Source organism: Ochotona princeps, chromosome 6, assembly GCF_030435755.1.
Source record: "Ochotona princeps isolate mOchPri1 chromosome 6, mOchPri1.hap1, whole genome shotgun sequence".
In the NCBI taxonomy this organism is placed as follows: Eukaryota; Metazoa; Chordata; class Mammalia; order Lagomorpha; family Ochotonidae; genus Ochotona; species Ochotona princeps.
The window spans coordinates 11,411,968-11,425,086 of NC_080837.1; the positions used below are offsets into that span (position 1 = coordinate 11,411,968).

Genomic DNA, 13,119 nt, shown 5'->3' on the forward strand with positions numbered 1-13,119 from the left:
CCAGTTGTTTGACTAATTACATCCTGCGCACAGCTACTCAGCTGCCTCCCAAGACTGTCTCATGCCAAGCAGGCGGGCAGTGAGGGCCTCGAGGGCCTCTGTCTTCCTTCGGGGGCGGGTTTGGGGGACTATCTCCCAGCTGGCAGAAAGAGGGTCCCTGATAGCAGCCTGCAGAGCCTGCCAGGCCACACCCCCCGTGACAGCCGCACTTGGTGGCAGCTTCAGTGTGTTCCCCAGCTGGTGCGGCCCTCCCTGGCCTCGGACACATAGGAAGAGGATGGACAGGGAAGGAGCTCACTGGAGCCAACTTCCTGTGGGGGGAGAGGCTCCCAAGCCAGCAGAGGTGTCACCTGCTCCCTGAGGTCGTTTTCCTAGCAGGGGCAGTCAGGCTTTACCAGGAACGAGGGGTGAGGGCTAGGAGGAGGGGATAGCTTGGAAAGGGGTACACAAAAGCAGAGACTGGGCCTGGCACTGTAGCCTAGCAGCTAAAGTCCTCGCCTTGAATGCACCAGGATCCCATATGGGCACCAGTTCTAACCCTGGCAGCCCCACTTCCCATCCAGCTTTTGGCCTGGGAAAGCAGTTGAGGACGGCCCAAAGCCTTGGGATCCTGCACCCGCGTGGGAGACCCAGAAGAGCTCCTGCTTCAGATCAGCTCAGCTCCAGCCACTGCGGCCACTTGGGGAGCAAACCATTGGATGGAAGATCTTCCTCTCTGTCTCTCCTCCTCTCTGTGTATCTGCCTTTCCAATTAAAATAAATAAATCTTTAAAAAAAAAAGAGACCAAACAATGCTTCCTGGGGTCCCTGCAGGCAACGTGAAGTCACCACCAAGTCTGCCCCTCTCCTGCCACGCTCACTTACACTTGATCTCCTATCCTCACCTCCTTTCTCACTGGGTTCTCTTCCATGCATAGGCACAGATACACAGAAGGACACAAACCGCAGAGTGAAATGCCACACGTGTACAGAAACAGATTACACAGAGCCCAGCAAAACTGCGGCATGGAACATGGGGTGGCGTCTGACCAGCGTGTGTACTGCGCGATGTGCCGGGGCAATGGCCAGTTCTGGCCGCTGACCTTGGTGTTGGTTTTCCAAGTCCATGCACCTGACAAACTACACAGGGATTGTTCACGAAAGAACTGTGTGTTTTTTGGTGTGTAAATTTATACCGCATACCTGTTATCAAAGAAAGAACCAAAGAAACCCAAAAAGAAAACACACACAACACACAACCCCTCTGTAGGATCAGGTAGAAGGGGGAAAACATAAAAAAGCCAAACAAGAGGGAGAGAGAATGCAGAGGAATAAGGCTACAAATGAAGAAGGAAATAAGGGGCCCATGCTGTGGCATAGCTAGCTAAGCCACCACCTGCAGTACTGGCATCTCACATGCATACCCAGTCAAAGTGGAGCAGCCAGAACTTAAACCGGCACCCAGATGGGATGTTGGCACCACAGGTGACGGCTTTAACTGCTATGACACAGCACTGGCCCCAGTAAAAGAAATCTTATTAAAAAAAAAATTGAAAAGCAATAGAGAAAATACAGCTGAGAGCCAAAGCCCAAGAACTCCCTGCCTGCCCCTTGCTCACACAAAAGGGCAAGTACATGCAATGGAAGTGCCAATTTAGGTGCCCATACTCAGCTATCACCCAGAAGTCCAGGCTCTGCTCAACACAACCAGGCCACATCTCAGACATGGATGGTTTCTGCTAGGAGGCCAGAACTAGGCCTGCCTGCTCTGCTTCCCACCAAGGGCAACCCATAGATCCACCCTGGGAGTCTGCTTTGTCCACAGCTCATGGCGGGGAAGGAGTCTCCTGCCAAGCCCAAGAGAGCCTGAACCCACAGGAGCCACCCACCCCTCCCAGGGTGGCACTAGAGCTCTGCCCCGTGCCTGGGTGCCACTGGCTCGCTTCCCAGCAAGGCCTCGCTGACGTGCCCTGGCCACGGCCCAGCGCCCCAGGTCCTGGCCCCCTGCCACCATCCCCTTGCAGCCCCGAGACCTCCCCTCTTGGCAGGCCACAGCTGTGGCTCCCTGGCCAGCCGGCCTGCTCTGGTGGGCCACTGCTGCTGCTGTCCTGTCCCCTCGGGCTGGGGCAGCAGCTCAGCTCAGCTGCAGCATCTATCTGTTTGGATGAGGAAGCAACAGCAGCTGGCACATCTTTGCGTGTGGCTTCAAATGGGCCAATGGCACCTCCTTGGAGCAGCCCCCCTCACCACTGAAGACATCCACCCAGGGTCCTCCCAGGCGGGTTTAAGCTAGGCTCTGGCCAACAGTGGCCTTGTCCCTGCTCCCCAAATCCTGTCCCCTCCACTCACTGCATAGTTTTCTTGCTCCTGCACATGGTAAGTAAGTCTCAGGGGCTGAAAATGTGGGTTCACCTACAAGGAGACCTGAGCACCACCTGCTGGGGGCGGAGGAGGGGGGAGAGCAGCTAGCCATACAAGACTCTGGTCCTCGGCTTCTCCATCTGGAACAAGAACACTTCTTCGTGGGGTACAGAGGAGAAATGTGGCAGCACTGGCAAACAAGGCCACGCAGGGAGGCACTGTCACTGGCTCATCCACCTGCGAGTGCCCCAGGTCCAGGGGCCTCCAGAGCTGGTGACCATGCCCTAGACTCCCCTTGGGCACTCCCCACAGTGTAGCTGCCTCCTGCAAGCAAGCCAGGTGCTGAGGCTGCAGGACAGGGAGAAGGAACCGGCTGGCCCAGCCCCAGCTGCGGGTGCAGCAGCTGTGGCAAGCATCCCGCCACCCAGCACCGCCCCCACAGGGGCCTGTTAGGGCTTGAGCTGGCCACTCCCTGGGAGGGGATCCCCTCCGCCCCACAGGGCTGTGGTGCAACCAGCAAGGCTCAACCTGTCCCTGCCCTGACACGGTGGAACACGAAGCAGCCACGGTCACTTCCCTGCCCCCAACTCGAGCTCCGGAGGGAGCCTGCTCACCCGGGGCCCAGGAGGCCTGGCTGACTGGCCAGCCTGAGGTCACCTATGGTCAGCAGGACTGCTTGCCATGGACCCTCTTGGCTGTTCTCAAACCACAGTCTCCTAGCCCAGGTTGGAGGCAGATGTATAGGCCAGGAGAGAGTGGGAGGTTAAGAAGGGTGAGAGGCCAGGAGAGAACCTAGGCTTCTAAGATGTGGTCCCTGAGAGCCCATGAAGTGAGTCCTAAGGATCACCCAAAGCCTCAGACCACTGGCCATTGCCTTCTGAAGGGAAAGAAGACCCTATGAGTCCGCCATCCTGTTCAGGGCTCTCTGAGCCCCAAGTTTCTCAGCCGCTGTAGGCACCTGGTGCCAGCCAGCCTTGCTGATACTGACCCCAGTGAGTGGGCAGGGACCAGGTTGCTGTGCAGTTCCTGTGGCTGCAAAGATTACACTATCTCCCTGCTGGCAGGGTGGGGGCTCTGGGGACTGCCCCACCTAGGGAGGTGTGCCTGCTTGCCACACAGAAGCCTGGCATTGGGAGATTAACTAAATGAGTATGTAGGGTCTGGCACAATGGCTCAATGTTTAAACCCCATATGGGCACTGGTTCATATCCTGGCTGCTCCACTTCTCATCCAGTTCCCTGCTTGTGACCTGGGAAAGCAATAGAGGACAGCTCAAAGCCCTGGGACCCTGCACCTGTGAGGGAGACCCGCAACTCTGGGACACTGTGGCCACTTGGGGAGTGAACCAGTGGATAAAAGATCTTTTTCTCTGCCTCCTTCTATCTATAAATCTGCCTTTCCAATAAAAATAAACGAATATTTTTAAAAATGTGTGAAGGCGGCACTGAAGACTCATGCCCATGCAGGGATCTCACACAGCAGGCACCAAGGCCTGAGAACAACGGGGCCCTGGAGCAATGGACCCAGCTTTGCCTTGTCAGAACAGCCCTAGCCCACTCGTCCTTGTACCCCTCTCACAACAGTCAAGAGTGGGCTTCAGGGAGTCACAGACCCTGAGAATGACACAGAATCACAGCTGTCATGCGACCCACCCTCAAAAGAAAAGGGGAAGACCCACTTCTCTCAAATGTCAGTCTGCAGATGCAGGGGACTTTCCGAATTTGCCTCGCATAGATCACAAGAAACCAGTGCTCCTTTCACAACAGAGGCAAAGCCAGGCAGGAAGCAGCCGTCCACCTGCGTGGGTCCATGTGCCCCGGGCAGCGCTGAGCCCAGCTTTTCTGTGTGAATGAATGTATGTGTCACCGCAGGGACTGCAGCCCTAGTCCACTGCACAGACACTGAGGTTCTGGGACTCACCAGTGCTCACCAGGGGCCGGGCCCAGCTCTCCCACCCACAAGTGCAAACCAGAGGCCAAGCCCAGCTCTCCCACCTGCCACAACTTCAGAACCCACCCTGGGAATCCACCTGTGGTCTCAGGGTCCCTCTCCAGCCCCAACTTTTTGCCTCTTCCAGTAATTTCGGCGGTTTCCTCCCTTCCACCCCTCCCTCCACCCCCTCCATCCCTCTTTTCCTGCTTTCATTGCCTCAGCAAACTTTCTCCCCTGCTGAAACCCAAGGTTAGATCCCAGGTCTTTGCAGAGCTCACAGCCCGCCCAGCATTCCCAAAAAGCCCACCCTCTGTCACCTCTCAGCCCTTGGTCTCCAACTGGGCCTCCCAGGCAGAGCCCCAGAAGTGCTAGCAGGCTACACAACACAGGTCCCCACTGGCTTCCAAGGGGCTCCTCCAGGGTGCCATGCAGCAGCGGAAGCACGAGGCACGAAGCATGCATCAATCAGCACAGCACACCGCGCAGCCCTCTTCCCAAACCGCAGGGACAGGACTGCAACTCCAGCCCTAGGGCACAGCCTGCAAACAGCAGGCACTGGGAATGTTTACCACACCAGAAAATGAGCTCTCCGCCAAGGCTGCTGCTCTCAGATAATTTCTGAGACAAGTGTTCAAGCGTTCCTCCCACTGACCCCGTCTGGTCCCCTAGTCCTCTGTCTTTTGCAACACAAAGAGAACCCCACTTGGATGGAGAGACACAGGGTCCCACATCCCCACTTAAAAAAAAAAAAAAAAAAAAACCCTGTTCTTTCCTGCTCTTTCAGCTCCAGTCCCAGCAGACAGGTTTCCGAAGCTGATGTCTGGTTCCGGGGGACTGATTGTGGGGCGTTCTGTCAGATACCAACACTAAACCCATATCTTCTGTGGGCTGGGTGGGCTGGGAGACACTCGGCTCTCCCCAAAGTGAGGGCCTCCATGGCCTCTCTAGTTCCTCTGTTTATTCACTGTCTCCCTTTTGGTAGGTTACCGTGAGTGTGAGCACCAGGGCAAGGAGACACAGCTTAAATTTCCCTGGGAATGGCCAAGGGCAACTGTCACCATCAGGGAGCTGTGAGTTCAAATCCCAACCACCTCAACATCTGCGGTGGCACCTTGGGAAGTGAGCAGCAGAGACGGATTCCTATTTTTTTAAAAAAAAAAAACAGATTTATAGGCGGGGGAGGGTGTGCTTTGCTTTCGTTTTTGTTTTTTTAAATTGAACCTGTCTCAATGCTTAATGGCATTCCACCCAAGGACTTGGAGTAGGAGCAAGGGTCTCAAGGCGACCCAGGGCTCCCAGACCACAAAGGCTCAGTGCAGTCTCATTCCCAAGACCCCCGACATCCTTCTCCAATGGACCCAGCGTCCACCTCGACCTCAGAGAGAAGGAGCGGACACATGCGGACCCACTCGGGGGCTAGGCCCACCGCCATGCTGAAGCAAAGCCCAGGCCTTCCAAACGACGCCCCGCGCCCCGGGCCCGGGGCCAGCAGCCAAGGGTCAAGAGAAGCAGTCGGAGCGAGCCCCTGGTGGCCATGGCAACGCGGGCCCATCCTCCTGCTGCCATGGCAACAGGCGCCCCCGGTGGTGGGCGGAGGTGCCCAGCAGAGCGTGCAGGTGGCGCCCTCTGGGGAGAAGGGCCGGGCCGGACGGGGGGACTGTCCGCTCGGCAGCCTCGGCCTGCTCCGCCGCCCTCCACCGCGTCCCTTCCGCGCCAGCCCCCACGCCGAGCCTACCTGGCCCTAGTCCCGACCGCGCGGCCCCGAGGGGCTCCCAGTTCCGCCGTCCCCAGGGACCCTCAGCGTTCCCGCGAAGCACCTCGGTCCGCAAGGCCGCCCCGGAAGTGCTGGACCGCGACCAAGCTCCGCCCCGCCTCGCCCGTGGTGACGGGAAACTGTCCCGAGGCGCCCTCCGGGGCCTGGGCTGCCGGCCGCCTGCTCCCACCGCGGGCGCCGCGCGAGGGCCTGCTCCCCACGACCGAGGCCGCGGGGGGCTAGGCTGGCTGGGCTGGAAGCCTCCTACCGCCTGGGTCCTGGGGCGAGCTCCCCAACCTCTCTGAGTTTGCCACCTGCCTAGGTGGGCGTCAGGCGTGTAGGGCCCGAGCGGAGGAGGCCCACACCTGGCAGGCGCTGGACTCTCCAGACCGGTCGTTATTGTTTATTGCGGGGGAGGGAGGTGTGGACCCGGTACCCACGGTCCCTGCCCAGGGTGCTTCCAGCGCGCCTCTTACCCTGCAATGGACCTGGGCACTGGCAGAGTGAAACCAAAGGGCGGGCTCCGTGGGCGGGCTGACAGATCTCGCGTTTATCGAGTGACCTTGACAAGGCCCTTGAGGGCCTATCTTCCAGGAAAAGTGACAGCCACTTTCTGGGTGTTCCTGAGACTACCGGTTCTGGGCCTGTGAGTGGCCAGAACTGGCCAGACCTGGCAAGTGCCGCCTCTCTGGCTAGGCTTCAACACACACGGGCCCTCATCTCTCAGGGTACAGCTGTCTCCAGGGAAGGCAGAAGTGGTGATTTGGCATTTGGCCGCAGGAGCCACCACAAAGCAGGGCCCTGCAAACTGAATTAAGATGAGTGTATTTTAGTGCCAGAGCATTTGGAAATGTGTGTTCGTGCGTGTGTGGAATCTTTGGGGAGTTCCTGGAAAATGCCTAGTGTGACAAAGCTGAATTCTAAAATTGCTTTGCTCTAAATAAACATTTCTTCAGTGTTTCCATAAGCATTTTAAAAAATTATTTATTTGAAAGATTTACAGAGAGAAGGAGAAACAGAGATTCCGTCCACTGGTTCACTCCCCAAACAACCACAACCAGCAGAGCTGAGCTGATCTGAAACCTCTGGTCTCCACGTGGATGCAGGGTCCCAAGGCTTTGGGCAATCCTCTGCTGCTTTCCCAGGCCACAGGCAGGGAGCTGAATGGGAAGTGGAGCAGCGGGACATGAACCAGTGCCCATATGGGATCCCAACAAGGACTTAAACGCTAGGCTGTTGGACCAGGCCCCACTACACCAATTTTAAAGTATCTGTTATGCAAACATGACACAAGTCTGATCGTACAAGTATAGTTAGCACTCACAGCTTACTGGTAGTGTGGGGAGAGGCTGCTTGTGAAGGACACAGCAGGCGGCTAGGCTCGGGTCCTGCCTGAGCTCATGCTGGTAGGCCGTTGGGGAAGGAGACTCTCAGCACCCCATGCAGTTGTAGGTCCCTGTGCCCAGCACCAGGCCTCCTGCGCCTCGGCCACTCAGAATCTTGGCCTTCATGGCACGGGGGTGGAATGGGAGGGCTCAGAGCTCGCCCGGGGTCCCTACGTCTGGCATCCTAGCAGCCCCTAGGCCGGCCTGGGGCCCTCAGAGGACCAGCGACTCTGCAGCTCCTCCATAATTCTTTCTGCTTCCCCACCTGCCTTGCCTTCTCCACCAATTCCTTCCAATCTCCTCCACAACCCTGGGCTAAACAAAGGGAAAAATCCTCCAAGCCATTATTGATAAAAGGCCCCTTCTAAAGAGCATTGATTCTGCCCCTCCCCCGCCCGCATTCCTGTCCGCAGGACCCCAGGTGCAGGGAGGGTGGAGACTCTGCCCTTCCAATCACGTCACCCTCATGATTAATGGAGCCTCTGTGTTTCTTTACTCTCATTCAGCTCCCTTGCCCTCCTGGGGCCGAGAGCTCCTATTCTAATGCATGTAATATGCATGCCATTGTTCTTGTTCTTGGAAAATGTACGATGGAGAACTGTATATATGGTCTTTTTTTTTTTTTTTTTTTACTTTTTAACATTGAAATAATGATCAACTCCTAAGAGTTGCAAAGACCAGTAGCTAGTGACCCGTGAATGCCTCAGCAGCTTCTTGTGGTGGTGACGTTACACAACTGTGGTTAAGAAAGCAAAACCAGACACTGGAACGGCTCTGCCAAAACAGGCCTTCCTGTTCTGTTTTTACGGGGCAGTTAAGAGCCCCGCACCCCACTGGAGAGTCCCCAGGTGGTTGGACATTCAGTTCTGGCTTCTGACTGCAACTTCCTCCTCATGCACACCCAGGGAGGTAGCAGTGATGGCGCCAGTGATGGGTTCCTGTCAGCCACAGGAAGGCCTAGATTCAGTTCCCAGAAACTGGACCCACCCCTGACCAATGCAGGTCCTTGGGGAGTTACCCAGGAAACGGAAGTTCTGTCTCTTTGCTAAGCAAATCAGTAGCACACAATTTGGCATGTGATGGTGTGGCACGCTGGCATCCCATAGGGGCAGTAGTTTCAGTCCCAGCTGCTGCACTTTCGACCCAGGTCCCTGATAATGAACCTGGGAAAGCAGCAGAAAATGACCCAAATGCTTGGGCTGTTGTACCCAAGGAGCTCTTGACTGCTGGCTTCAGCCTGGGCCAGCACTTTGCATCCATCTGGGGATTGAATTGACGAATAGAAGATCTCTTCCCCCTACTCCACCTTTCTGTAACTCTGTCTTTTAAATAAACTCTCACAAATAATAAGCAGAACTCTCCCATCACCACCACAGGAGACCTGCTTTGTGGGTCTTCATTGTAGTCACCTACTGTCCCCTGTCCCTGTGCCTTATATTTTCCTGCTGTATAAAAGGAATCAAACAGTGCATAACTTCATGAGATTGGATTTTTTTTTTTCTCACTGTCTTGCTTTGGGACATGCCCAAATCATTATGTTTAGTGGTTTATGTTTCACTTAGAAATACTCCACAGTGTCCCTGGCCCAGAGCAAAAGTCCTCTCTCTTACAGAGCTGAAGGATAGTTTCCAGTTTCGGGCCACTGCCAGCAAAGTCACTGGTAACCACAGTGTGCAGGTGTGGATGGGGGCTACATTCCAGAAACAAACTCATACTCGCCATCCACACCTGCACACTGTGGTTACCAGTGACTTTTATACAGCAGGAAAATTGGGTCCAAATTGTCACCTCCGAGTTCCTGCCATAGGCCTGGGGTATTCTAGTCTCTTGGACGAAGACACGCCCCTCAGCTGGTTTCCCAAGTTCCACACACCTTGCTCTTGCCACCATCATGGCCAGCAGCTCCCTCCCAGAGCACCCTGACCCACGCTCCCCTCCAGCCCCATCTCTCTTCGCAGGCCTCAGCAGCGGCTCCAGCTCACTGACCACTCTCCCTTCTCTCTATCCTGGGCCTCCCTTTCCCCACCCCTCTTCACAGGCCCAGTTCACCACCCTACAACCTCATGGCCTCCAGACCTCATTCCCTGCCTGGGAAAGCACAGGATGAACTCTAATGACCCCTTCTGTGGACCCCTTCCTGAATAGCAACTGGGCAGTGAGTCAGGGTGAAAGTTGCAAATCCATGTTACCTGGCTCCCATGGGCCCTGGATCCCGCCCTATGGCCTCCCCACATCCTGCTCACCTCTCTCTACTGTCTATCACCAACTCTCTTCAACCTTCTCTCCTCTCCCCCAGTTTCCCATAGCCTCCATTTGCATATCAACAAACAGCAGTCAAGACTCAAGGAGAATACAGGGAGGGGTCTCCCTTATCCCTTGTGGTTTTTCAGCTTGCAGTAAAGACACCAGGCCACTTTTGTAGGAAGAGTTGTGGCCTTGGGCTGGTGGGCTGGTAACACAAATACTCAAAGTCTAGAGACAACAGGCAGGTGCATTTTCAACATTAACATACAGAGAGATGATGGGTGATTACAACAAACACAAAAGCCCAAAGCTTGGCACTTAGGCACGCTGAGTCCCAAGGAGAGTGAAGGCCTCTCCGATCCCCTCCTGCCCTCCTGTCTCTTGCCCCTGTCTCCTCCCCAACACATAGGGTGAGACTTTCTGGGTAGTTCTCCTCTGCCTTGGAACAAGTGAGCACTCAGCTGTCCTCAACCCCTCCCCAGCTTTCCTCATGGGGAGAAAGGGGCACGACTCCCATCATAGGACAGGGAGCTGCAGGTGAGCACTGTGCGCATGTGGACTCTGTCACCTGCCATCCTCTGCTCTTCAGGTCCATGCCTCACTGTTAAGTGTCACACTGCTGAATGTCACTCAGCTGTTGTTGGGGATCTGTTTGACTATCCCTGTGTCCTAAACACACTTACACTGTGTTTCCTCATTGATCTGCCCACATCAGCTTATTCCATTAATCCAATTGACTGAACTTCCAGTAGTGATGCCTGGGGCCCTTCCTTCCTTCCTTCCATCTTTCTTCTATTTTTTTTTTTAAGGTTTATTTATTATTATTGGCAAGGCAAATTTACAGGGAAAAGGAGACAGAGAAGAAGTGGAGAACCTCAGTATGAAAATTCCAACCATTTGTTCATGGCTCATTGTTACAAAGAAACTGTATGAGCTTGCAAGCTAAAAGGCCCATGTAACCTTTAGTGGCCTATGTGATCATTAGCACTGATGGGTCCCAATTCTTATGAATCAAAGCCCACCTAAGTCTGGTTATCTCACAGGTGGCTCCAAGTAATTAAGTGGGTGCTTCCCTTAGTTGCTGGAGGCATGGGCTGTCCAGCCAAGATAGGTAGGGAATGTGTGGTATTTCCCCTCACCTTGCAGGCTAGTGTGAATTTCCCCTTTTCAAGCTATTGTGGACTGTCCCCATAAAAACCCTATGAATGCGCTTGGTTGCGTTGTTAGTCCCAAGAACTGCTTTCAACCAAGAACCCAGGCTCAGATGTGCTGGGCTTGAACAAATAATCATTGTGCACTTGGATTGGTTTCAGACTCTTGGTGATTTCTGGGGATCTCGAAATCTGGGCACAACAGAAGATCTTCCATCTGTTGGTTCACTCCCCACTGGCCAGGAGTGAACAAAGACCAGGATATCTGGATTGGTCGTTCTGTCCACAAGCCCCCCAACCCCGTTTCCTGCTGGGCAGATGCAGGGAACTGCTGCCTGACTTTCTCCTGAGACCACACTTGTGGGTATAAATCGCCCCTGATAAATGATACCTTGCACAACCCTGGGTTTGTTTCACTTTGTTCACAATCCAGGGAGTGAACCAGCAGATGGAAGCTCTCTCTCTGCCTCCTTCTGCCTTTTTAAAACTTGCCTTTCAAATGAAAACATGTAAGTCTGAAAGAAAGAAAGGAAGAAAGAACAAAAACAAACAAAACCCTGCACGGATACACAAACATCCCTTGGTACGCACATCCTGCTCCAAGTTCTTGCCTAGAATGCTCTCTGTTTCAGACTCCTAGTCCGACCTTGGCACTGCGTCTCAGTGCGCCTGTCCAGCGAGGTCTGAGCAGGATGTGGCCCAGCCTGCTACGGGCCCCTTGCAGCAAAGCTTTCTCTCCCTGCTTAAACCGACCTTCCAGGAAGAACTCTTTGGGAGCACTGAACCCCTGAGGAGGCTGGAAATGCCATTCCAAAACGCGGCGCTAGGCACGTACGGACGGACTGCAGGTGCAGGTGTGGGCATCCTCTGAGCGCCTGCTTCTCTCTGCACACCCTCTTATAAACACCACTCCGCCCCGCCCCTGTTCCTTCCACTTTCTCCCCCGGTGGCTTTCCATGCTATGCACAGAACGAGGCCTAGGATTCCCCCTGCCTGTGAATCTTCCTCAAGGAGAGTGAACCCGCAGCCCGCCAGGTGGAGGGATGCGGTTTTGCGCCCCCGCACCCAGTCGTTGCCCTTAGTGCTGCTGGCTGTTGTCTGATGCCTGGGGAAGGCGCGGGGCACCTGCGGAGTGTGCTTCGTGCGGTGCTTGTGAAGAACCTGGAAGTTTTCTGCCTTTTGTGATTCCGCCTTAATGGCTTGGCTGGGGGCTGTGTGAACTCCAGCCCTGATAGTCTACGTGACACCCGGCAGGACACTTGGCAGGTCACGTAGGCAGACCACTCCTCAGGAAGGAGGTACCTGGTGTTTGATAAGATCCACCGCCCTATAGCTCATCAATTTGTACTTTTTGAAAGTTGCTAGTTTCAAACCCACCAATAGAAGCCTGCTAGATCATGACTGTATAATTAATAGCCTGAAATGTGTAAAAACTGGGGGGCTCGGGCTCGCTCTCTCTTTCTCTCGGGCGCTCTCTCTCTCTGGCTCCATCGCTCGCTGTGTGGTAGCCCTGCAGATCCTGCAGCGGCTGCCCCTCCTCCGCCCAGCCGTGCTGGGCTGGGGGAGGTGGCTGGGAGAACTAGGTTAGTTTGAATAAACCACCTTTTTGCCTTAGCACGGACTTCAGGCTTGATTATCTGGGGATTTCAGAAACCGGCACAACACTTGCCCCCTCCACAGGGTGAACACAGGTCACTATGCACGGGTCTCTCGCTCCGCGGCGCTCCCGGCCTCTGCGCGGCGGGCCCGGGCTCGGCAGGTGCAGCCGCCTCGCGGATCTCTCGCCGCTGGGGCACTCAGGGCCTGCAGGCACTGGACCCAGTCCGCTTCCCGAGCTAGCAAAACAGGCCACGCGGATCTTTCCGCTGCCACCGAGTCCGAGAATCTTGGTTTGGAAAGGGTTAACCTCTTGCAGCCCGCCAAGAGCGTCCCCCTCCTCTGTCCACCCGCAGGCTGGAGATGCACTGTAAAAGGTCAGATGTTTCCAGCGTCTCAACAGACAGCCTGTGTCTGTTTAAATGGAAAGACAGCGAGTTCCCGGCGCCCGGCCAGCTCTCGTGGGCAGTTCTCGCCTGGTTCTGCAGGCACCTGGCCCGCTGCCCGGTCCCAGCACCTCACCCCCACTCTGGCTCAGGCCATCCGAGCCTGGGAAGGCTGGCACTGGACAAATGGACGGGGCACAACCAGGGGACCTCAAAGCCTTTGTAGAAAATACCAGTGCAAGTTAAGTTGATCTTGTTAAAAAAGAAACCCATGCATAGCTTTTTAATTCACAGTATGTGTTTTTCATGCAACTTTTGAACATGCTCCTACA

The 13,119-nt window shown here is 55.2% G+C and overlaps 1 protein-coding gene across 1 annotated transcript in view; it reads right to left on the reverse strand.

Moving 5' to 3' along the window:
• The window catches only part of SEMA4B (semaphorin 4B), a 31,970-nt gene extending 25,436 nt beyond the window's left edge, over positions 1-6,534 (reverse strand). Inside the window, exon 1 of the mRNA XM_058665581.1 lies at positions 6,008-6,534. The gene's annotated coding sequence lies outside the window, so the exon portion shown is untranslated. The remainder of the gene's footprint in view (positions 1-6,007) is intronic.
• Between the last annotated feature and the right edge of the window lie 6,585 nt (positions 6,535-13,119).